Genomic DNA, 24,374 nt, shown 5'->3' with positions numbered 1-24,374 from the left:
TTTCTCAACTGAAGTCGGAACTGCTGTGTGTGTCGCTATTTCTCTTGTTCCCATTTCCCCTCATCTCACTGGACATATTCCTTAATTGCCTTTTGATCTCAACACTTTGATGTTGCATCTTAATCTTGACCTGTTCAAAGGCAATAATATCAGATCATAGAAATTAACCCCATGTAATCTAGAGCAGAGGTCGGCAAACTTGGCCCATGGGTAAATCCGGCTCTCTGCCTATTTTGTAAATGAAATTTTATTCCAACACAGCCGTGCTCATTTGTCTCCATTTCATCCATGGCTGCTTTTCTGCTACCATAGCAGAGTTGAGTAGGTGCCACAAAGACTGCATGCTTTTCAAATCCTAAAATATTTACTAACTGGCCTTTTACAGTAAAAGTTTATATGGAAAGTGAATGAGTCTTTAAATGGAAATTACTTACCAGGCACCCACAATTCTTATTTGCCTGAAAGGCTCACCAGGAAAAAATTGGGGGCTACGCTAGGATTCAGGAAGTCATTGAGAAGGAAAAAGGCTCCTAAATCACATATGTTCACATATACTTTGGGCAGGTGTGAAAGGAAGCTTAGAGCATATACTGCATTAAATAATCTCTTACATAGTTTTTTTTTAGTTTAGCACAGATAAGGATGCAAGCTAATGAAATCTGATGGAAGAGATGTCATCCTTGTTAGTGATTTTAAAAGATATCAGGTTTATATCCTGGAGATGGTAACACCTACATAAATACATGGGAGAAGTTAAAGTTATTTCAGTTAACAATTTCTTTTAAAATGTATTTTATTTTCTGCTTGGGCTTCTGAAAGCATCAGGACAGTCAAAAGATGTTGTCCTGAAAGTTGTAGGTTCATGGATTGGCATATCTGGAATTATAGAAAAAGATGTTAAGTAAAACTGTTATGTAAAACTATGTTTCCTCTTCTCTCTGTATTTCTTGCTACATTTTTGTGTGGTGGCTATCACTGGGGAGCACATCTCTACAACATAACCTGCTACACTCTACACATCTCCACATTCAGCTATCTTCTCAGAAGCAAAATAACCAGGAGCAAAAAATAAAAGGAAAAAGGAGAACTAATGGTGACTTAACTCCTTTGTAGAACAAGGAAGGGCATATTATTAAGCTGTAAAATAAACTTATGTGGTAGGTCATATTACCCCCACTTTACAAGTGAAGAAACTGAAATTCAGAGAGTAATTTGCCAATGTCACACAGCTAATAAACGAAGGAAACTGTATTTCCATCTAAGTATGCTCTTCCTACTCTCCTAGCTAGAGTTTGATAAAAATAAATACCACGTTGGAATATAAATTTAGGTAGAAGAAAAGGAAAATGAGCAAGATTGGGATCCATAGAGGTTAAAAAATCCTCAGCTCAATATAGACAAGATCAGGTGGGAAAAGAATGCGAGTAAGCTGATTATACAGATGTGAAAAAAGGGCAGGAGTGAAAAGAGTGATGTTGCGGAGAGACAAGGGTTAGAGGCGTATTGAATTCCAAATTTTCAGGTCTCTGCCTACATATATATTTATGAATGCATATTATCAACAATGAAACAAAACATCTGCAACCCACACCTAGAAGAATGCAAGGGGTTGTAAATAGTCCCCTGGCTCACTAGGATCTGCTGGAATTCAGAAACAAATTCATGTATCAATGTTTTGTTGCTCATAAATCCAGCCTCAGGTGAATAATGTTTGCAAATCACTAATAACTTGGAAATGTATACTTATTGCATCAGAACCACCTGAGCTATTCAAAGTCATTGCAAGGATATATTTTATTCAATTATCTTTTAAGAAGAGGAATCTTTTTTTCCCTATAAAGCTGTCTTTTAGGAAAAGGATTTTCTCTCTCTCTCTCTCTCTCTCTCTCATTCTCTTATTCTCTTTCTCTCTCTCTCTCTCCTCCCTGCCCTCTCTCCTTTTTACACAAGTCTTAATCAAATCTAGATATCTATTTATGTATGTGAGTAAAAGACCATAAATTTCTATAATGATCCTACTGTTCACCATTTTTACAGAAGCTTTTGACTCAGAAGAAAGTAATTTAAAAGATGAATTTTGTTGGCTTATTTGTTTCTATCTTCTGTTAACAACTGCTTCTTATTTATGATTCAAAGGCCAATTTCAAGATTAAAACACAAAAAAACAAAAACCAGACTGCCAAGCTTAGAGGTGAGTCATCCAGAAACTAATCTGCCCTTGACTACCTTCCTATGCACTCTAGAATTCAGATGCTAGCAAAGGGTGCCACAGGAACATGTAGCTGTAAGAAATCACAGAGCCATGGAGGCCTGCGAATTACTTTCCTGGCAGTCTATCCACTCTTATATTCCTCAGACCCTGTGACATAAACATATTTAAAACCAATCTTTTTTTCTGAATGAAACCCTCTACTGCTCATGTCTCTCTGTTCTAGAGAAAGACTCCCATCTACCCAATTTTCCAGACTACACACTTGGGTTTCATCCTTGCCTCCCCCTCTTCATCACCATCGACACCTAGTTTTTTGTCTATATGTTCTAACCAATTCTTCTTGATCCTACCTTTCTTAACCCATCTATTTCTATTTCCAGTGCCATGGCTTTTTGTGGGTGACCATTTTCCCAGGGGTTGCTGGCAACTCCCTTAAACGGGTCTCCCTGTTTCCACTTTTGTCTCTCTCCAGCCCATTCTTCATGCAGCAACCAGAGCACTTTTCTCCCCTAAAATTAGACCATGCCATTCCTTTATTTAAAAGTCATTATTGACTATTTTTCTTAGAATCAAATGCAGACTCAATAACTTGGTCTACAACACTCAATCATCTGGCCTTTATCTCTGCTGCTTTCTCTCTCACTATTTGCATTCCTCTTACTCTGTTAACTGAGCAATGTAATATACTTCGCCAGAAGCACAATCTCTGGTTCACTTCCAAGCCTTTGCTGCTATTCCTTCTGCCTGGAACACTATTCCACTCTTCTTCAAAAGACCAACACATATGTATCCTCCAGGATCCAGTTTAGAATTTCATCTGGAAAGTTTTTCTTGACAGATTCCCTAACCTCCCCCTCGCCACCCCGCCACAGAGACCCTGCCATGCACACATGTGCATGCACACACACACACACACACACACACACACACACACACACCCCTCATACCTTTGCTTTGCTTAGGTGCATCTCTGTATTTCCTCTTCAAAGCACTTGGCATTTGTGTTAGTTTCCTATTGCTACTGTAACAAATCCCTACATAAGTATAGGCTTAAAACAACAGAAATTTATTATCCTACAGTTCTGGAGGTCAAAATACCCCCATGGGTCTCAATGGGCAATCCAGTCCTTATTGTGAGGTCAGCTGACTAACAACCTTAGTTCTATCCACTAACCAACTTCCCTTTTGCTGTGTAAGATAATGTATTCACAGATTCTAGGGACTAGGTAGTAGACTTCTGTTGGTGGAGGGAAGATTATTTTTCCTATCACAATAATCGTGTTTACCTGTCTGTGAACACTGTCTCCCCTCCCTCTCTTCACCCCAGCAACACGCAGACCATATGCGTTTTCTGAGGAAAAGGATGGTATTTGTCCTCTTATCGATGCTCTGGTGTCTAGCAAAATGTGTAGTATGTGGTAGGTCAATACATATCTTGAGATAATTAATGACTAAATCAGAGGGCCTATGGACTTTATACCAGTTGTCTTGGTGAAAGCTTACTTAGTTGTAGAGAAGGCATATATGAATCCCTTTAACTTTCTCCAGCAATGCTGTGCCCCTGATCATTGAAGTATTAAAGTGTTAAGTTCTAAGAGAAGAAGGGCAAAGATCTCAGTGATAAGATAACTATAACTGCTCCACTGCATCTTCTCCAAAGTGCCAAACAGGAATAGATTTATGTTGCTTTGCTAAAATATATGATGTTGATGATTATAAAGCAGCATTATTTTATGGAGTTGAGAGAAGTACAATCTGACCAGGCACTCTTCAGTATTAGATCTGTCCCTGAGAGATGACATTTTATTTAAGATTTCTTTCTAATATCTATTAGTGAAAGCTTATGATTCTTATATAATGTCAGGAAATCAAACAAAACAGTGACAGGGATCTATCTTTCACATACAGCTGATTTCATCTACTGTCATATATTGCATTGATTCTCAACTTTGGCATGATTAATATTTTGGACTAGATAATTTTCTGTTAGAAGGGATCTGTCCTGTGTATGGAAGGATATTTTTTTCTTTCCAGTTTTATTGAGAATTGGAGGATGTTTAGCAGCATCCCTGGCCTTTACTTACTAGATGCCAATAACACCTTTCTCAGTTGTGACAACCAATATTATCTCCAGATATTCCTAAATGGTACCAGCGGGTGAGAGGCAAAATTACTACCAGTTGAGAAATACTGATATAATGGGTTAGATAAAATTTAAGACAATCACACTGTTTTTCCCTTAAGGATTCTTGGATATTATATTAGGGAGAAGAAACTCTGATGATGTGTGTGAGTGTGTGCTTGTGTAAGGGGTCACATTGTGATAGTGGGAATGACATAATTCCTGAGTTCCATGCGCAAGGACATTTTGACCATAGCAAGCATCCAAACTGGAGGCTTCTGCCTCTTGTCCTTCTTTTTACTCTTTTTTTTTTTTTTTTTTTTTTTTTGGTACGTGGGCCTCTCACCGTTGTGGCCTCTCCCGTTGCGGAGCACAGGCTCCGGACGCGCAGGCTCAGCGGCCATGGCTCACGGGCCCAGCTGCTCCGTGGCATGTGGGATCTTCCCGGACCGGGGCACGAACCCGTGTCCCCTGCATCGGTAGGCGGACTCTCAACCACTGCGCCACCAGGGAAGCCCCCTCTTTTTACTCTTTACCAAGGATAAGAATTCTTTTATCTCTCACTATCTTTATTCAGCTCTGATAGCCAATATCTTCCTGTGCTTACTATGTCATGGAAACTATTATGAAGGATTTACAGATGGAGCTCTCCCCTTTTTTTTCCCTCTTCCTACCCTTCAATGTGTCACTGAGGGCATCTTGATAGCCTCTCAAATGAACACATTTATATATGTCATGTAAAATAACAGCTGCTTTCAAAAGCTGACCCAGAAGAGGCAGTCCTGTCCAGAACGCTTCCTCCTTCCCCATGTACCAAGCTCCTTATGCTTCTAGGAGAAGCAGGTGATTGATGCTGAACCATGTTATTTGTTGACGCTGATCATCTAATGAGCAACATAACTGCCCAGTAACTGGTGTTTCCAGAATGCTGCATAGAGTGTAACCATCAAAAAGTGTCTGTTTCCAGTGTAAATTCCTTTCAATTTTTTGGTTGTCTGATAAGCTGGTGAGAGAGAAATGTTTTAAGCACATAGTCCTAGAGCCCATTATTAGGAGTGTTTTCATTTTCTTATCTTCTGACATCCATTTCCACATAGTTTGTGCCTTTAATCAATAATGTATGATTCCATATAGAAAAAACTCAGGACTGTTTTTGTTTATTTGGATCCACTTCTTTTTTTTCAAGATAAGCTTGCTGGCTCTGTCTATGATTACATGATTTCTGGGGACTGTAAAGGAACCTTCACCTAATCTTACCCTGCATGCTTTTCTAATGTTCAACTTAGAGATATATTTCTTGGTAAAGATTTGGGAAATTAATCAAATTTGGATGAGCTATGCTATTTTTACTTAATAATATTTTTGTAGAGCAATCTGTAACAGTTAGGAGCAAGAAAAGAACATAGATCAACTATTAGTAGGAATAGAGGAGAGAGGAACTGAGAAGAGAGTTCTGGAGAGTTCTTAAGATCATCATTGCCTACTTAGCAGTTTGTCTCCATTGAGTTCCAAGGACTATATTCCATTTCATTTGACTAAATTAAGTGTGCGTGTTTAGGCTCTGATAAAATGGTCTCTCCTAGGGCAGGTCTTATTAAGAAAAACAGACTGTTCAGGATTATTTCAAGTGGTTGCTTTTCCTCTCCCCTTTATGAAACACAGGGAGATTTTTCTTCAGTATTCACTGTGAGAACGTGGTCAACTCCTGGACATAAAACTCGTGAAGTGTAGGCATCCTCCTATGACCGGGCTTCTCTGGAGTTTTTAAATCCCAAGCTTTTCAACACTGAGCCCCCAGCAGTTTGTCAGTTCTAGTTGAGGTTGTCCTACCTTGGCACTGGTCCCCCAGGAGTTTCTGCTCTTGGGTTTCTGCTTCGGTAAGTTGTAATTATCTGTATTTTTCCCTTTGTCTCCAGTTTTGGAGGCAGCAGTTTGCCTTGTGACCTGAATTCTCTGAAGGATCTAAGAAGAGTTGTTGATTTTTATTAGCAAATTGAATCCAATAATGTATAAAAAGCCCATGACCAAGCACATTTTGTCCCAACTAAGCAAAGACATTTTAACATTTGAAAATCAATTAATGTAATTTATCGCATCAATAGGCTAAGAAGAAAAATTACATGATCATATCACTAGACACTGGAAAAGCATTTGACAAAATCTAACACCCATTCATGATAAAGACTCTCAGTAACAAGGAATAAAAAGGAACTTCCTCAACTTGGTAAAGAATATCTACAAAAAACCTACAACTAACATCATACTTAATGGTGAGGAACTTGAAGCTTTCTCTCTAACAACATCAGGAACAAGGCAAGGTTGCAGGATACAAGGTTAATGTACAAAAGTCAGCTGCTTTCCTGTAATACTAGCAATGAACACGTGGAATTTGAAATTTAAAACATAATACCATTTACATTAGCACCCAAAATGTGAAATACTTAGGTACAAAGTTAACAAATATGTACAAGCTCTATGTAAGAAAAACTATAAAACTCTACTGAGAAAAATCAAAGAACTAAATAGGAGAGTTATTCCATGCACATGGGTAGGAAGACCCAATATTGTGAAGATGTCAGTTCTTCTCAACTTGATCTATAGAGTCTACACAATCCCAATCAAAATTGCAGCAAATTATCTTGAAGATATTATTGAAATGATTTTAAAGTTTCTATGGAGAACAAAAGATCCAGAATAGCCAACATAGTGTTGAAGGAGAACAAGTGACTGACCCTAACTGACTTTAAGATTTATTATAAAGCTACAATCAAGACAATGACTTTAAGATTTATTATAAAGCTATAATCAAGACAATGTAGTACTGGTGAAAAAAGAGGCAAATTGATCAATGTGACAGAATGGAGAACCCAAAATAAACCCACATAAATATAGTCAACTGATCGTTGCAAAGGAGAACTGGCAATAAAACGGAACAAGATAGTCTTTTCAACAAATGGTACTGGAACAACTGGACATTCACATGCAAAAAAATGAAACTTGACACAGACATTACATCCTTCACAAAAATTAACTTAAATTGGATCATATAACTAAATGTAAAATGCAAAACTATAAAATTCCTAGAAGATAATGTAAGAGAAAATAGAAGATCTTGGGTATCATGTTAACTCTTTAGATATAACACCAAAGAAATGAATGATCCACAAAAGATGTAATTGATAAGCTGAACCTCATTAAAATGAAGAATTTCTGGTATGTAAAACAACAAGAGAATTAAAAGAATTGAAAGATAAGCCACAGACTGAGAGAAAATATTTGCAAAAGATACATGTAATAATGAACTGTTATTCAAAACGTATAAAGAACTTTTAAAACTCAGTATGAAGAAAACCAACAATGTGATTAAAATTGGGCAAAAGACCTGAACAGATATTTCACCAAAGAAGATATACAGATATAAAATAAGCATACTAAAAGTTACAATCATATATATGCCATTAGGGAATTGAAAATCAAAACAGCGAGATACCACTACCTACCTAACAGAACTGCCAAACTCCAAAACACTGATGATAGCAAATGCTGACAAGGATATTGAGCAACAGGAACTCTCATTTATTGCTGGTGGGAATGCACAATAGTAAAGCTATTTTGGAAGAATGTGGATACAAAAATACTTAATAAAATTTTACTTAATAAAAACTGTAATCTATTAAAACACATGTGATCAAGTCATATCTAACCCATGACTTTTTTCACTTATCAGAAAATCAGTGTAATTTCCCTAGTTTATTTATTTATTTAATTTATTTTGTTGCACGGGGTCTTAGTTGTGGCACGTGGGTTCCTTAGTTATGACATGAGAACTCTTAGCTGCCGCATGCATGTGGGATCTAGTTCCCCAACTAGATCGAACTCAGGCCCCCTGCATTGGGAGCGTGGAGTCTTAACCACTGCACCACCAGGGAAGTCCCTCCCTAGTTTATCAACCAAAGAAGAAAAAAAAAAATCATGTTTTCTTTTTTCAATAAAGAAAAAGCATTTGAAAAAACCTCTTTGCACTTTAGGAACTTCCTTAAGTTGATTACACGCTATTTACCAAATTCCTGCAGCAAATATTATTCCTAATGGAAAATTCAGGCACTGTCTTTGCAACTGGAGATGAGTCAAGTTTGCTCAGGGACAGTATCTACAGAAGAGCAGGTCATTACCATGCACAACTCCAAGGACACCATTCATGTAGACTGAGATGTGTGTGGTGCTACAGAGGACTAAGCAAGACAGAAACTGTACAAGTCTTTGAAGTGACACTATCATGACTACTCTTTTATGTACTACTGGTAGACCTGCCAATGATATGGGCTGAAAGGCAAGTGATAAGGTTTCCATTATTCTCAGAAGACAGAAATACCTTAGAAAAATCAAGGAATAAAACAGTTTAGAAAGTCGCTAGTATAAGATCAACTTACAGAAATAAATGGAAAACATAGTAAAAATACTATACAAAAACCAACACACAATGTCTAGGAATTAACAAAGAATTCATGACAGTAACAGAAAAAATTAAAGTTCCATTAGAAGATAGAAAATCAAACCAACACAGAATATCTAGGAATTGAAGAGTTCAATAAAGTATGGAGAAAAAAATTAAAGTTTTACTAAAAGAAAATCAAAATAAGTGAAGAGACATTGTATGCTTTGGGTAAAATTAGCCAATATTATAAATATGTCAGTTGTCCCGAGATTAATTTCTAAAATGTGTATAATTTCAATCCAATTTTTATGAACTTGAAAAACTTGTTTTTAAATTTACATGAAAAAATGAGTACACAAACGGCTAAGCCAATTTTGAAAAAAGAATTTTTTTAAAGAGAGAAAAGTATATACTACAAAGCCATGTATAAAAAACAATAGACTGAGTGCGTTTCTGGTGCAAAAACTAACAGAAAGATACATGAGGTAGGATAGAGAACCCAGAAACAGAGTCATGTACATGGGGAAACTTACTATAAGTTAAATATGGCTCTATAAATCAATGAGAAAAAGGCAGACTTTTTAATAGGTAGTGTTGTGAAATGTGCTTCAAAATATGGGGGAAAAAATCAAGTGGGCTCTTTTGTAATACCACATATAAATGTATATTCCAGATGGATTTTAAAACAGAGTGTGAAATGTAAAACTACTAAAGTTAAGAAAGTGAGAAGCACATGTTTATAATCTATAAGTTGGAAAAGGCTTTTTACAATAATAATCATACCAAAGAATAGACCACATGGCAAACATTTTATTTATTTGTTTATACTAAAATTAGGGATTTTTGTTATGGTAAGGAAGTGTGAAAAAATTTAAAAGGTAACAGATTGGGAGAAAAGATTAAATAAAACTTACAATCATTTATATCTGGAATATCTTAAGAACTCACACAAGTCAAGAGAAAAATGCAGAAAACCCAACAGACAAAATAGTAATAAAAACAGTAGTAGTAGTAGTAGTAGTAGTAGTAATAGTAGTAGTAGTAGTAATAGTAGTAGTAGTAGTAGTAGTAGTAATAGTAGTAATAGTAATAGTAGTAGTAGTAATAGTAGTAGTAGTAATAGTAGTAGTAGTAGTAGTAATAGTAGTAGTAGTAGTAGTAGTAGTAGTAGTAGTAGTAGTAGTAATAGTAGTAGTAGTAGTAGTAGTAGTAGTAGTAGTAGTAGTAAATGCACAAACAGATCATCAGTTTATGATTCAATAAACATTTGCGGAGAACATACGCCCTGCCAAAAGTAGCCCCCAGGGATACATCATTAAACATAGTCAAAAATCCCTGTCTTTATGGAAGGCATATGATTTCAGATTCAATACAAACAGAATAGAAATTAAATATCACTTTGCATGAATCAGATTGGGAGAAATTAGAAAGCTGTGTAATGCCAAGTTTGGGAATGAGTGTGGAGTTACAGGAATCCTGAACATTGCTTCTTTGAGCCCAGACTGTTGCAGTAATTCTAGATATCTTTACAGCAATATTAAATTTTCTCTGAGGATTTCTATGGCTGGATAATCTCCTAGAGAATGGCTCACATGGGTGTATGTATAAGAATGTTCAGTACAGTATTCTTTGGAAAAGGATGAAGTTGTAGACAGTCTATGTGTTTATCACTGGGGTAGGAAAATTTGTATACAACAGACACACATGCTGTAAATTATGCATCAGTTAAGGTCAAATAAAAAGGTAGATGTACATACAGCATCATGGATCAATCTTAAAAATACAGCAACGAAGGAAAAAAATATGTACAGAATGTAGTCTATTGTACAGCACTGTTTATTTATGTAAAATAAGAATACATACACAATGTGAGACTGCATGTTACTTATAAAATTAGTGGATATGTATAAAAATATTACAATAGTTACAAAGAGAAAAATGAAGGTGGGAAGTGTTTTAAAAGGAAATAAAAGATTGAATTAAGAGAACACCAACCATTTGCTGTAACTAAGAGGTTAGGAGAAATACCTCATTCAGAGGGTGCTTAGGATCAAACAAGTGGCTGTGAACGCTTTGTCAGTTGTCAAGTGCGCTTTTGACACTGGCATTTATGCACATATAAAGATGCAGCAGCGTTGGTTCATCTTTTCTACAATAGGATGACTGAGCTATTTCTAGGAGAGAATTCCATAAAACACAGAGAATTTGTCTCGGTCCCTGTGTCTGGACTGTCACAGGCTAGAATGACAGGATCTTGCATGAGGACTTGATATACATCCTCTTGTTTGTCTCTAGGTTGGCTGTGTTCCATGGCTTCAGCCTGCATCATTAATTCCAGGCTTCTGACTTATACCATGTAGCACCTGGAAAAGAACAGAGCATGGGGGATTCTGTGCAAACAATATCCACTACCTGAAATACAACTCACAGTTAGAGCTGTAGCAGCAGGGCTGTATTGGGCTAGGGAGATCGGAAATAGAGAGTGCATTGTGGGTTCCATGCTCCTTCAGGCACTGTCACTAGCTACTATAGAGTTAATTAAAATGTCACTTAGTAGCGGTGGCAATAACAAAGGTCTTTACCTTCAAGTCTAGAGTTAATTGAAAGAAATTGAACTCACACGAGATACTCAAAAACATTAATTATGCTCTGTGCCAACAAAAGCACCATAATATATTATGTATTGATACCAATTAATGTATGTATATAGACTACACAAGAATTTTAATTTGCGTATTTGGCAGAAAGAGTCTCAGAGAGATGTTGGTTGAATTCTGACTTTGGATGGGCCAAGTGATTAACCTAACTGTGCCTCAGTTTTCTCACGAGTAAAGTAAGTGCAATAAAGTCTACCATTACATGCTTTTATTTGTTTATTTGTTCTGGTGAGGATAGGAGAGTATAATCTAAAATACCTAGCACAGTCCCTACCATTTGTGAAGTGCTCAGTAATGAGTATCTGCTATTATTACATTAAAGAGGTTTGATATGTTGAATCTTTTATCCAGAGAGTCTGTAAAATTATCCCTGCATGTTTTAAAGCCTCTGCCTGTGATAGCGAGATGCTCTGATTTATCTGATGTTGAATCATTTAACAGAAGGTATGTATTAGGGTCATAAAATTTGAAGTTATAAATGCTCCAAGGAGAAAAAAAAACTGTAGTTATCTCCACTTTGTACAGCAGGCAATTGAGATGCAAAGGGGTCTTCAGAATTTCAAGTCAGTAAATTACAGAGGGAAGTCTCAAACTCTGATACATTTGCACCCTAGTGTTGTGACCTTTCTCTAGTATTTATTGTTATCATTTAGGGTTTCATGTAGTTTTTTTTTTTTTCTATATGTTCAATGGAAGGCATTGCAGGTGTATCAGAGTTAAGACAAAATCTCTTCCCGTAAGCAGTTAGCATGCTAACAACCTAGATGGTTAAAAAAATGTGAGCGTAGAGCATACAAATAATTCTAGAATAATGAAGTCTTTGGTAAATGCCATAGGAGAGAGGTACAAGTAAAGAGTTACATACAGTTTCATGTGTTTGTTGAAGACGTAGCAGAAGAGGGAATATGTCTAATAGCTTTAGAATAGAGGCTACTTATGGTGTTCATCAAAAATGAAAGGAAGAGAGCATTTCACGTAGAGAAGCTGCTAGCAAGAGCAAAAAGTCTGAGAAAAATGAAATATTAGAGTGTGATAAATATCCAGTTGAGCTTAAGAAGCATGTTCTAGACACTAATGAATGCTTTCTTAAGGAAAGAGGGAAGGAAGGAGGAAAGGATGATGGAAATAAGGTAGGGACGCAATGAACAAATGAAAGGCAACGCCATGAGAAGTCTTGCATGTTAGGCTGAGGCGTTTGCAATTAATCCAACAGATGAATGGATTTAGCTAATGCTTTCTTTCAAGAGTTGGCTTCTTTCTAGCAAATTCAGTTCAGAATTGGTGGTTATTAGTGTATAGAGCTTTGGACTTGGTGTGATTCTTGCTGTTCCTTCCTGGGGACAATAATCTGAAAGAACAAAAGCAAAAGCACTGTGTGCAGAGGGCCAGATAAATCATAAGTCCAGTCAGAACCCAAGCAAAATAAACAATGTTTCTGAAACACACGTCGTGACCAAAAAGAATGGATGAATTATTACCCTGGCATTTCCTTTGTTATTTATGTCCAGAAATCAATCAACAACTGAAGGGGTGGAGTAATTTATAAGTCAGGTGCTGTCAAATACTTGTGGGTCTCAACCAATATAACCTGTCTGTGAAATCCTATGAAAATGGATGACAATAGAAAATAATCTTATTACAAGCCTGACATTCATAATCTGGTGAACATTATCCTAACAGGATATAAAATCAAGAATTAAAAAAACAATAGCTGCTGAAAACAGAAGTGCCCACTGACTGTATAAAACCTTTTCTCTTTCCTCACTACACCTTGTTTAATAAAAATAGATGTAGGTGATGGAACATTTATTATGGAAACAAGTTAACCAAAAAGACCTGTCAATTTGATGGAGGAGGTTATTTGTTCAACAAAATATCCAAGCACATGAGGCAATATGGAAATCCAATCCCTGCTGTCCCACCTGACTTCTTGACCAGAAATAAATGTCTGAATAGCACTGATTAAAAGTATAGACATAGTATTATGAACATGTTTTGCTTCATCATATTCAGAAGGACTAAGGAGCAATTGGTCATCTCATGAGACCAGAATTTAAACAAGAATCTTGTTAGAAATAACTAGGCAATTTATCTCCCTCTTTCTCCTTCTCCATCTCTGTCTCAGAAGCAGTTGGGTTGTTCCTCAAACCTATTTTAGCCAATGGACCTTCACTCATGCGGTCTGCCTCTCAGGGCCAGAGCTATATTAACCGAACAGATAGAACTCTGATGAATAGTTTAGGATGCCAAGGAATCAGTTTAATAATGAAGAAATATAATTGATCAGCAGGGCAGATGTTTCATATTAGTGTACCATCTTCCTGCAGGTTACATGGTAAGAAAAGTTCTCATTGGAAGGTATTTTGGTTAAGAATAATCAGAAACAGATGAGTTAATTAAGCAATATCAATGGCTCATTGTACCAAGATGAGTACCCAAGAAATTATTTTCATTTCGTAGATGAACCTGAAATGGTCATACTCAGAGGACCCTCTGTCCTAAATAATGTCAAAATAATGTCAGATTGGACTTTTTTTTTCAGAATGAGCTGTTTCAAGCTCATATGTTTCAAGCCATGTCCAAATCTCGATAGCTTAAAACAACACAAGTTTATTTCTCACTCAACCACATGTCCATGTGGAGTTGGTCTTCCTTATTTTCGTCAGGGACCCAAGCTGATGAGAGCCTCCACTGTCATGAGCTTTACCATCACTGTGCCAGGAAAAAGGAAATAAAGTGAATTGTGCACTTAGCTTTGAACTGCTTGGCCCTGGGAAGGGAAATGCAAAGCTTTCTCTCATACACCATTGGCTAAAGAAAGACAGATAGCCATGCCTGACTGCAAAGCACAGAACGTTCCAAACATATTCCACACCTTAAAGAATGAGAGTTGGAGTATGGTAAATAGCCCTAATGTGTCCCAAAATACGTTAACAATTTCTCACTCTTTGAGTTCAGCTTTTGTATATACACTTCCCATCTGCATATTGTTTTACCAGTTATCTGTAATGTGGTTTTATTTATATTTGCTAATGATACACATTCAAATTCTCTTGTTTTGTCACTTTAACTAAAATGTGTTTGGTCTCTAAACCAGAAATATGTCCATTGCTTAGTGGAAGCTACTTCTGTAGAGAACTGAACTCAATTGTTATTTGTTGACTTCTTCAAGTTCCCATTATTTAAGGTTCATCAGTCTGCATCCTATGTGCAGACACCAGAAATTATCCCCTAAACCTTCTGGATTAATAACCAGGTGGCCCAAGTGGCATTGTTCTGGAAATCGAAATTTACTAAGATTATATGATACCTATTTATCTGTCAGTTGTGCCAAGTTCGACTAATTATCCAGAAGAAAAAAAATGTTACGTAGCCATAGATTATACCTCCAATTTAATGAGAGGCATTATGATGTGATAGGTAAGGGCAGGGACACTTTTGGATGGGAATATGGGCTCTTTCACCTCTCAGCTGGGCTACTTCCTGTGTCCATTCCTCTCAGCTTTGTTTTCCTCATCTACAAATGAGACCGTAATTCCCATTTTGAAGTTTTGTCATTAAGTATCAAGCACCCAGGCTTAGTATTGTACTAGACACAGTGCCTGGCACATCGTAAACACTAAACAAATGTTTGTGGCGAGGCCGTTATTCTAAACAAGAGGCCTGCATTTATCTACGTTGCCACTAGATGGTGAGTTGAGGTAAAACAAAATATTTGCTCTGATTTTATTTTCCAATGCTTGAAACTGGGAAGAAATTATCCACAATATACAGGTGTTTCTGGTTGTTTGTTGGATTTTACACTAGATAAGTAAATTAGGCAAATGAATAGTATCAATAAGAAGGTTTCTGCAGTAAGTTCTCTCCTAACAATCAGTGTGAGCCCTGATAGTTGGAGCATAAGATCCATGTTATTTAATGTAATTGATCACAATTTACAAGCTTTGATTCACAGCTGGCCAGATGGTGCTAACTGACAATCTCCGTTCTCTCTGGCTTTTTTTTCTCCCTAAATTTAGGTTTGTTTGTGTGTGTGTGTGTGTGTGTGTGTGTGTTTGTCAGTGAATTGTTAGTCAACTAAAATGAAACAAATCAGCAACTATTAAAACTGCTTTTCCTCTTTATCATCACACAGTCATTCCTACCACAAATATCTGCTTCTTTCAATAGAGGAAAATAGGTTTGCATGTCTTAAGTATCTCAGGAGTTGGGGATTTACATGTACTTTCTTGGTATGCAAAATAAAGCTCTTTATTTCATAGTCTTGGGTAATAAATTATAGAAGGAGATAAGCTCTGAATTGCTTAGGTTTTTTTTTTTTTTAATTTAGGTTCTATATTCCTTCCTTCCTTCCTCCCTCCCACCCTTTCTTTCTCTTTTATCCCTTGATCAAATATTTCTTGTGTGTCTTGTATGCATCAGAAAGCATTCTAAGCAGTAGAAATGCAGCAGTAATATTCTGCCCTCAAAGGAGTGGGAAGATAGAAACTAAACACAGAAAATGATAAGAGCTGTGAAGAAAAACCAAGCAAGTGGCAACCAGGATGTCTCGATTTTACATCTGTTGGCTCAAGAGATTGGCGTCCAAAAAAAGACATATGAGTTAAGCCATAGAGCAAGACTTGGACGTATCCAAGAAAGAGTCTTCTAGGCATAGGCAATAGTATGTATCATTATTCTGAACAGAACTTGTTTGATAGGCAGAAGCCCAGTCTTTTGGTTATAGCGAGTGAAGGAACAGCCAGTAAGTGTGACATCAGAGGAATAATCAAGAACCAGGAGTCAGGCTGTATAGGATTTTGTTGACCATGCCAAAAGTCTGGATTTTATTATGAATGTGAAATAAAGTTGCCAGTGGGTTTTGAGCAGGTGAGTGATGTGATCAGGTTTACTCTCTAAAAGAACCTCCTTAGCTGCTGTATAGAAAAGAGACCTTAGGGAGAGCAAGAAGGAAAGCAATGAGAGCAATCAGGACACGAACACCTTATCTAGGCAAGGAATGTTGATGGCATGGACTGGAGTGATGTCCATGGAGGGAGTCAGGAGGTACTGGACCATGGGACCTGTTCTGCTAGTTAAATAGACATAAGCTGTAGGACCTGAGACAGGGGAGCGACTTTGTCACATGCTTTCCCTTGGCGGACTGAGCTGTATAAGAACTCCACTGAGCAAAGGGTCAATTCAACCCTTTGATCTTTTCTGCATTTCTCTTTGCCTTGAAAATCTATGTTAAGAGCGGTTTGGATTTTTGCAGAAGGTCTGAGAGTTAAATCCAGGTTTTCTGAATCATCACAGGAGATGGCTTTCTCCAGCACAAAAGGTAGCTTCATCTCCCAATGAGAAAGGATAGTAATCTCCAACACATTTCACTCACAGTCAACAACTAATGATGAGCATCAATTATTAGGATGTCCATTACTACAGATCCAGGGGCTGGGGATAAATAGCCTTGTCTACAGGCTTTAAAATTATCAACAAGTAGTAGCTGCTGCTCTAGTTAATATGAATCCTCCCATTGCTGATTTTCCAGAGATAAAACCCCACACTGTTGAGGGAGGTTGAAATTAAATCTTGTAATAAATTATGCGCTATCTGAGACTGTATTCTGCTGTGATCCCACCTGGGCTGCCGATAAATAAACAGAGTTATAAAACACAGATTCTGTCAGAGACTCAGTGTTCTATTGCCTGTGTTTACTACGTGTTCTCTCCTTTCCATTTCATTTTTCTCTTGAGTTCTTTAATAGAGAACAATCCCTACTGAGTTATTTTGGTCCCCATCCATTTCTTTTTAGAAGTTAACAATTCATGCAAAATAGGCTGTAATTTTTTTTCCAGAGTATTTAGCAGGACAACTAATGTTGATTTTAAAAAGCTGTCTAGAGTGTTTTTCCCTTTCCTACTAGCCTGGACAGATTTCATTAGTAACCATAACATAAAAATGCCAACTTTTCCTGTCTTCTAGACTATTGTACATCTGGAAAGCATTTCCCAGGCCTTAGAATTGTCTCTGAAGCGCTAGGATTGCATGGTCACTAGATTTATACCCGAGGGGATTAAATCCCAGGCATTTCCCCAGGACTCCCTTTATTCCTCTTTGCCATCTACTGGTTTTCCTCTCATTCCTGCTCATTTTCACCTGTTTAAGACAAGGATAGCTGCCTCAGCCTTCCTTACTATTCTGACTCTTGTTGTCAGCCTGGGTGACTTCCCATCCGTATCGTGAACACTTGCAGCACCCGAAACCTCTTAAGTCTTTAAACTTTCAATGCCTCATGTTGGAAAAAAAATGCAACATGTGAAATGTTATTGAGTATGAAAAGAATCCATGTGCTAGAATTCCTAACATGGAGAAATCCATTAAGCGGACGTTGTTTACATTTTACAAAAAGAAGAATGGAAGATTCTGATATGTTGGCTAGATCTTAAAACCTAATGTGCATTTCCAGTGAGCATGAAAATGATGATTTGGATTAGTTCAAGGTTGCTTTGACTTCAATTTACTAAGGAAGTAAGAAACAGTGGAAAGGACATGCATGAGTTATGGAGTGGATGTGGTTCTCCTCACAAAGGGCACTTGAACCTCAGGTCTATTTACGTTTGAATTACTCTTTGTTTGTTTTCCAGATAAACAAGAAATTTCTAATCTTTAAGTTGGTCACTTTGTGTGTTTGGGAAGTTTCACAATTTAATTGTTACTGAATGCTTTATTACATATCAGATTGGCAAATAGGAATAGCAACATAATTGCCTGCCATCTCTTTTCTTTCTTTTTTTTACATCTTTATTGGAGTATAATTGCTTTACAATGCTGTGTTAGTTTCTGCTTTATAACAAAGTGAATCAGTTATACATATACATATGTTCCCATATCTCTTCTCTCTTGCGTCTCCCTCCCTCCCACCCTCCCTATCCCACCCCTCCAGGCGGTCACAAAGCACCAAGCTGATCTCCCTGTGCTATGCGGCTGCTTCCCACTAGCTATCTACCTTACATTTGGTAGTGTATATATGTCCATGCCTCTCTCTCACTTTGTCACAGCTTACCCTTCCCCCTCCCCATATCCTCAAGTCCATTCTCTAGTAGGTCTGTGTCTTTATTCCTGTCTTACCCCTAGGTTCTTCATGACATATGTGTTAGCATACAGTATTTGTTTTTCTCTTTCTGACTTACTTCACTCTGTATGACAGACTCTAGGTCTATCCACCTCATTACAAATAGCTCAATTTCATTTCTTTTTATGGCTGAGTAATATTCCATTGTACATATGTGCCACATCTTCTTTATCCATTCATCCGATGATGGACACTTAGGTTGTTTCCATCTCCGGGCTATTGTAAATAGAGCTGCAATGACCATTTTGGTACATGACACCTCTTTTCTTAACAACTTCTGTGTATGTAGGTGGAAATGGCCCTGACTTAAAAAATGAGAAAGAGAATAAAGCGACAGAATTTCAGTGCCTACTATGACTTGTATCCTATGAAAATCCCATAAAATGTCAATTTTACAGGAGAAAAATTTAAGGCAGTTTGAAAAGTTACACACATCTCCCCATAAAAGAATCATGGCCACTGTAATTGAATATGGACAAGACAGATGGGCACAGCAAGCAACATCTTGATGAAATATTTAAAGGGGTGATTACTTAATAGGAATAATTGCTGATCTGAATTTTCAAACCCCACTGAGGAAGAGCAGTATGTGCTCTGAGCTAAAGCTAAAGGGCCTTTTGAAGCTTTTCTCTCATACAGATTAGGAGGGAAAATGTAATACTTCATTTAGGAGAACAAAATTGTAACTGTTCACTTCCTCTTTTCTAAGAGTATTTTTCTCTCCTTGTTTTCCTATCTTATCTTCAAAAGAAATGTTTAAATAAAGACAAACATAAAGTGGAAATCTTTCTTGTGTCCAGTTATTCAGAATATGCTTCCCACTTTTTATAAATGCTAAATCACATTGAATGATTCTGAAAAAACTAATAAGTGGATTTCACTTCATTCCCTCACAATATCACTCCTTTCCTTTTTAGTTTTCTTTCTTTAAAAAAAGCTCTTTGAGCTTTTGAACCTTTCTTTCCAGCATACAGAACAATTTTGTTGCTTCACACCCTGAGTCATCCCTACTCTTACACTCCTATCCAAGTTTATCCATTCCAGATCCCATTCTCTCCGGGACCTAGAAGTCTCACTGTTCAAAGGCATGTCAGCTTCCCACCGCTCCACTTATAACTCAGCCTGGAATTTTTAGTCATCATCACCTGCAGACCTCTAGAATAAGCTGCTTTAAGTTCGATGGTTCAGAATGAGTAGGATGGTGTGGAGAGTTTGTTAGCAGGTTGCCTTAGAGTTGGAGTGCATACCTTGATATTTGTACCAAGATTTATTATGCTGCTATACCTGCCTTCCATTTATTTGGCTCTCTTGACTGCAGTGTGTTATAGTAGGAGGAGTAGGATCCTTACAGCAACATAGCAATGATATAAAAATCAGTGTGGCTGCCGGATTATAGGGTCAGAATAGAAGAGGCAATTAACTGCAATGTATTAGGGTATAACTCACTCAGAGTAAGGCAAATGTTGGATCTATGCTTGCTTCTTAAGAATCAGGGGGCTAGGGCTTCCCTGGTGGCGCAGTGGTTGAGAGTCCACCTGCCGATGCAGGGGACGCGGGTTCGTGCCCCGGTCCGGGAGGATCCCGCATGCCGCGGAGCGGCTGGGACCGTGGGCCATGGCCGCTGAGCCTGCGCGTCCGGAGCCTGTGCTCCGCAACGGGAGAGGCCGCAACGGTGAGAGGCCCGTGTACCAAAAAAATAAAAAATTTAAAAAAGAAAAAAAAAAAAAAGAATCAGGGGTCTGGAGTTTTAGGCTCTTCAAGTTAAGCAACGTTAGTGTTTTCTATTTTACATTTTGTTTATAAGTACCGTGTGTGTGTGTGTGTGTGTGTGTGTGTGTGTGTGTGTGTGTGTTAAGAACAGTTAGTTCTACTCAGCAAGTTTCTGTTGATGGGAATGGAAATTGGTAGAGCCATTATGGAAAACAGTATGAAGGTTCTTCAAAAAATTAACAATAAAACTAACATACGATCCAGCAATCCCTCTTCTGGGTATATATACAAAGGAAATGAAACCTGTATCTTGAAGAGATATCTGCAGTCATGTTTACTCCAGCATTATTTATAATAGCCAAGTTATGGAAACAAGTATCCACTGACAAATGAATTGAGAAAGGAAATATGATACACACACATACATAAATTTTACATTTTCTTTAATAATAAATAAACCTATATAGTAGTAGCTGTAAGACATGACTCTTCCATTTGTATGTGATAGAAACTTAGTTCAAACTAGTGTGCATAAAAAGAATACTTTTAAGAAATTTCTAAAGTCATGGCTGAGTCAAGAGCCTTGAGATTAATTTTGATTTCCTCTGTAATTCTTAGGTACATTCTTCCAAAATCTTAGCCAAGACAGCTATCAAGAGCTCAAGTTTATACATTAGCTTTCAGAAAAGGTCTTATTTTAACAGTAATTTAGCCCAGCTTGTGTCCCCTGCCAGAGAGTGCAATTTACATAGATTACAATGTGATTCACACAACTCATGTATCAGTTTGTTCCCTTACCTCTTTCAGGTCCATGGTTAAGTACCAAGAGTTCATCAAACCTTCCTACACACTCCATAAACTTATAACACTGCCCTTGCCCACACTCTCCACACATCTTCCTTGCTCTATACTATTCTCTACAGAACTTACCACTATGTGACACACTACATATTTTATAGGTCTTAGTTTGTCCATGTTCTGCTGCCCTGAAATGTAAACTCCCTGAGGAGATTTCACAGCCCCCCACACTTTGTTTATTACTGTATCCTAAGCACCAAGAATAGTGCCTGATACCTTGTCACAAATGAATATGTGCCAAATGAATCAACTGATGAATAGATTCTGAAGGGACAGTGTGGTGCTATTACCAAAAGAAGAAGGAATGATTTCTGTATATTAATTTTGTAACCTGAAACTTTACCAAGTTCATGGATGAGTTTCTATCCAATAACAACAGAATAACAGCAAAAGAAATTAAGAAAACAATCCCATCTAAAATCACATAAAAAAAGAATAAAATACCTAGGAATAAATCTAAGGAGGTAAAGACCTGCACTTGGAAAAACAGAAGACACTGATGAAAGAAATTGAAGATGACACAAACAAATGGAAAGACATACTGTGTTCATGGATTAGAAGAATTAATATTGTTAAAATAACCATATTATCCAAGGCAAGCTACAGATTCAATGCAATTCCTATCAAAATACCAATGGCACTTTTCACAGAGCTAGAACAAATCATTCTAAAATTTGTTTGGAAACACAAAAGACCTCGAATAGCCAAAACAATCTTGAGAAAGAAGAACAAAGCTGGAGGTATCATATGCCCTGATTTCAAACTATACTACATAGCTACAGTAATGAAAACAGTATGGTACTGGCACGAAAACAGACCCATAGATCAATGGAACAGAATAGAGAGCCCAGAAATGAATCCACACTCATATGGGCAATTAATCTACGACAAAGGAGGCAAGAATATACAATGGGGAAAAGACAGCCTCTTCAATAAATGATGTTGGGAAAACTGGACAGTTATATGCAAAAGGATCAAACTGGACTACTACTGCTACAAAAAACCCTCAAATACACTAATTAGAAAAGATATTTGCACCCCTATATTCTGTGCAGCATTATTTACAATAGTCAAGATATGGAAGCAACTTAAGTGCGCATAAGTGGATAAATGGATAAAGAAAGTGTGGCATATATATATATATATATATATATATATATATATATATATATACACCAAATGGAATATATTCAGCCATCAAAAAAATGAGATCTTGCCATTTGTGACAACATGGATGGACCTAGAGGCTATTATTCTAAGTGAAGTAAGTCAGACAGCAAAAACAAATACCGTATGTTTTCACTTATATGTGGAATCTAAAAGACAAAAAACAAATAAACCAACATAACAAACATAGTCATAGATACAGAGAACAAACAGGTAGTTGCCATAGGAGAGGGAGCTGAATGGAAGGAAAAGGTGAGGTAGATTAAGAGGTAAGAACTTCCTTACAAAATAAATGAGTCGTGGGTATGAAATGTACAGTATGGTGAATATAGTCAATAATTATGTAATATCTTTGTAAGGTGCATATCATAACTAGACTTATCATGGTAATAATTTTGAAATGTAAGAAATATTAAATCACTATGTTGTATACCAGGAGCTAACATAATGTTGTAGGTCAATTATATTTCAGAAACAAAGTCATAGAAAAATATATAAGATTTGTGTTTATCAGAGGTGGAAGTTGCAGGGAGGGACAACTGCATGAAGGTAGTCCAAAAGTACAAACTTCAAGTTAAAAGATAAATAAGTACTAGGGATCTAGTGCAAAACATGATAAATAGAATTAACACCGCTGTATGTTATACATGAAAGGTCTTATGAGAATAAACCCTAAGAGTTCTCATCACAAGGAAAAAATTTTTCCTATTTCTTTTATTTTGTATCTATATGAGATGATGGATGTTCACTAAACTTATTGTGGTCCTCATTTCATAATGCATGTAAGTCAAATTATTATGCTGTATACCTTAAACTTACACAGTGCTGTATGTCAATAAAACTGGAAGAAAAAAAGAAGGAGAATGAGAGACAGCCAAGCTAAAACAATAGTCGTGTGCTCCAGGTCTTTATTCATTTTGTCTTAGAATTTAACTGAGTAGAATCCATACATATCTAAGTACTTTTCAAGCAAACTATGAATGCTGAACATCACATGTATTTTAAAGCTTATGTGTAAAGTGTCGCAAAAAGTTAATCTCTGACAAGGAAAAAAAAAATATATATATATATGCTCAGGGAAAAGTTGGCAGAGGCAAGCTGATCCATCTCAGCCCTTCTGTTAACGCCTATCTCCACCTACTACAATATGAGCGCTTACCACTGTATGTTAGGAGCGGGCCAACATCTGAAAATCACTTATTAATTCTTTATAGGAAAGTATGTGTATGCACATGTGCCTTTGAAATACATGTTATGCCATTACCCGTGTGCCAGGTGGCTCTCTGACTTCTCCCATTATTTCAGACCATATTGCCACATCGGTCTGTGTTTTCTTCTTAGAGGAGGAACATGAATGGAGGGTAGCCTGGGGGCCAAGAGGGATCCTGCCCTGGGGATGCAGACATCAGATCACCAGCCTGATTGCCTTCTTCACCTGCCAAGCTTCAAACTCCTGACTGTTTCCATCCTCTCATGCTTCCTCCCAGTTCAAAGCTGATTCTGCTCCTGTACCAACCCAGCCCACTTGGCACTAATCTAAAGAATAGTTGCTCAGAGACAGCCTTAGTTGGTTCTCACCATGGTATTTTACAGGCTATGTATTTTATTCGAGCATCTAAGGGCTCTTAACTTGAAGAGAGATAAACATTGACAACTTCTTTTTCAGTAAAAATTGGAATTAACATGTAATTGTCTTTAAGCTATTTCCAAAGATCCAAAGTATATTTATCAGTGAATAAATTACCTGACCAAATTCACACGTGCATATGAGTTATCCCGTTACCTTGTACTCATCTTGGGAGATGAGGTTGTTCTTTGCTCTCCACCTTAACCACATTCTCTCTTTTCACCAATGTCTTTTAAAAAAAGAACTATGTAAAGATAACAAGGGGGAGCAACTGTTGAGGACTTGCTATACATCTGGTATTTTTGAAATGCTTTAAATAAATGAACTCCTTTAATCCTCATGAAGACCTTCTGAAGCAAATACTATTATATTATCAACTGTATTTCATAGATAAAATAGTGGGTTGGCCAAAATGTTTGTTCTGCTTTAAGTAAAAATAAAAGACACATTTTTCACTTTCATCAAGAACTTT

This window comes from Phocoena sinus, chromosome 8 (assembly GCF_008692025.1).
Source record: "Phocoena sinus isolate mPhoSin1 chromosome 8, mPhoSin1.pri, whole genome shotgun sequence".
Taxonomy (NCBI): Eukaryota; Metazoa; Chordata; class Mammalia; order Artiodactyla; family Phocoenidae; genus Phocoena; species Phocoena sinus.
This window is presented reverse-complemented; position numbering follows the sequence as displayed.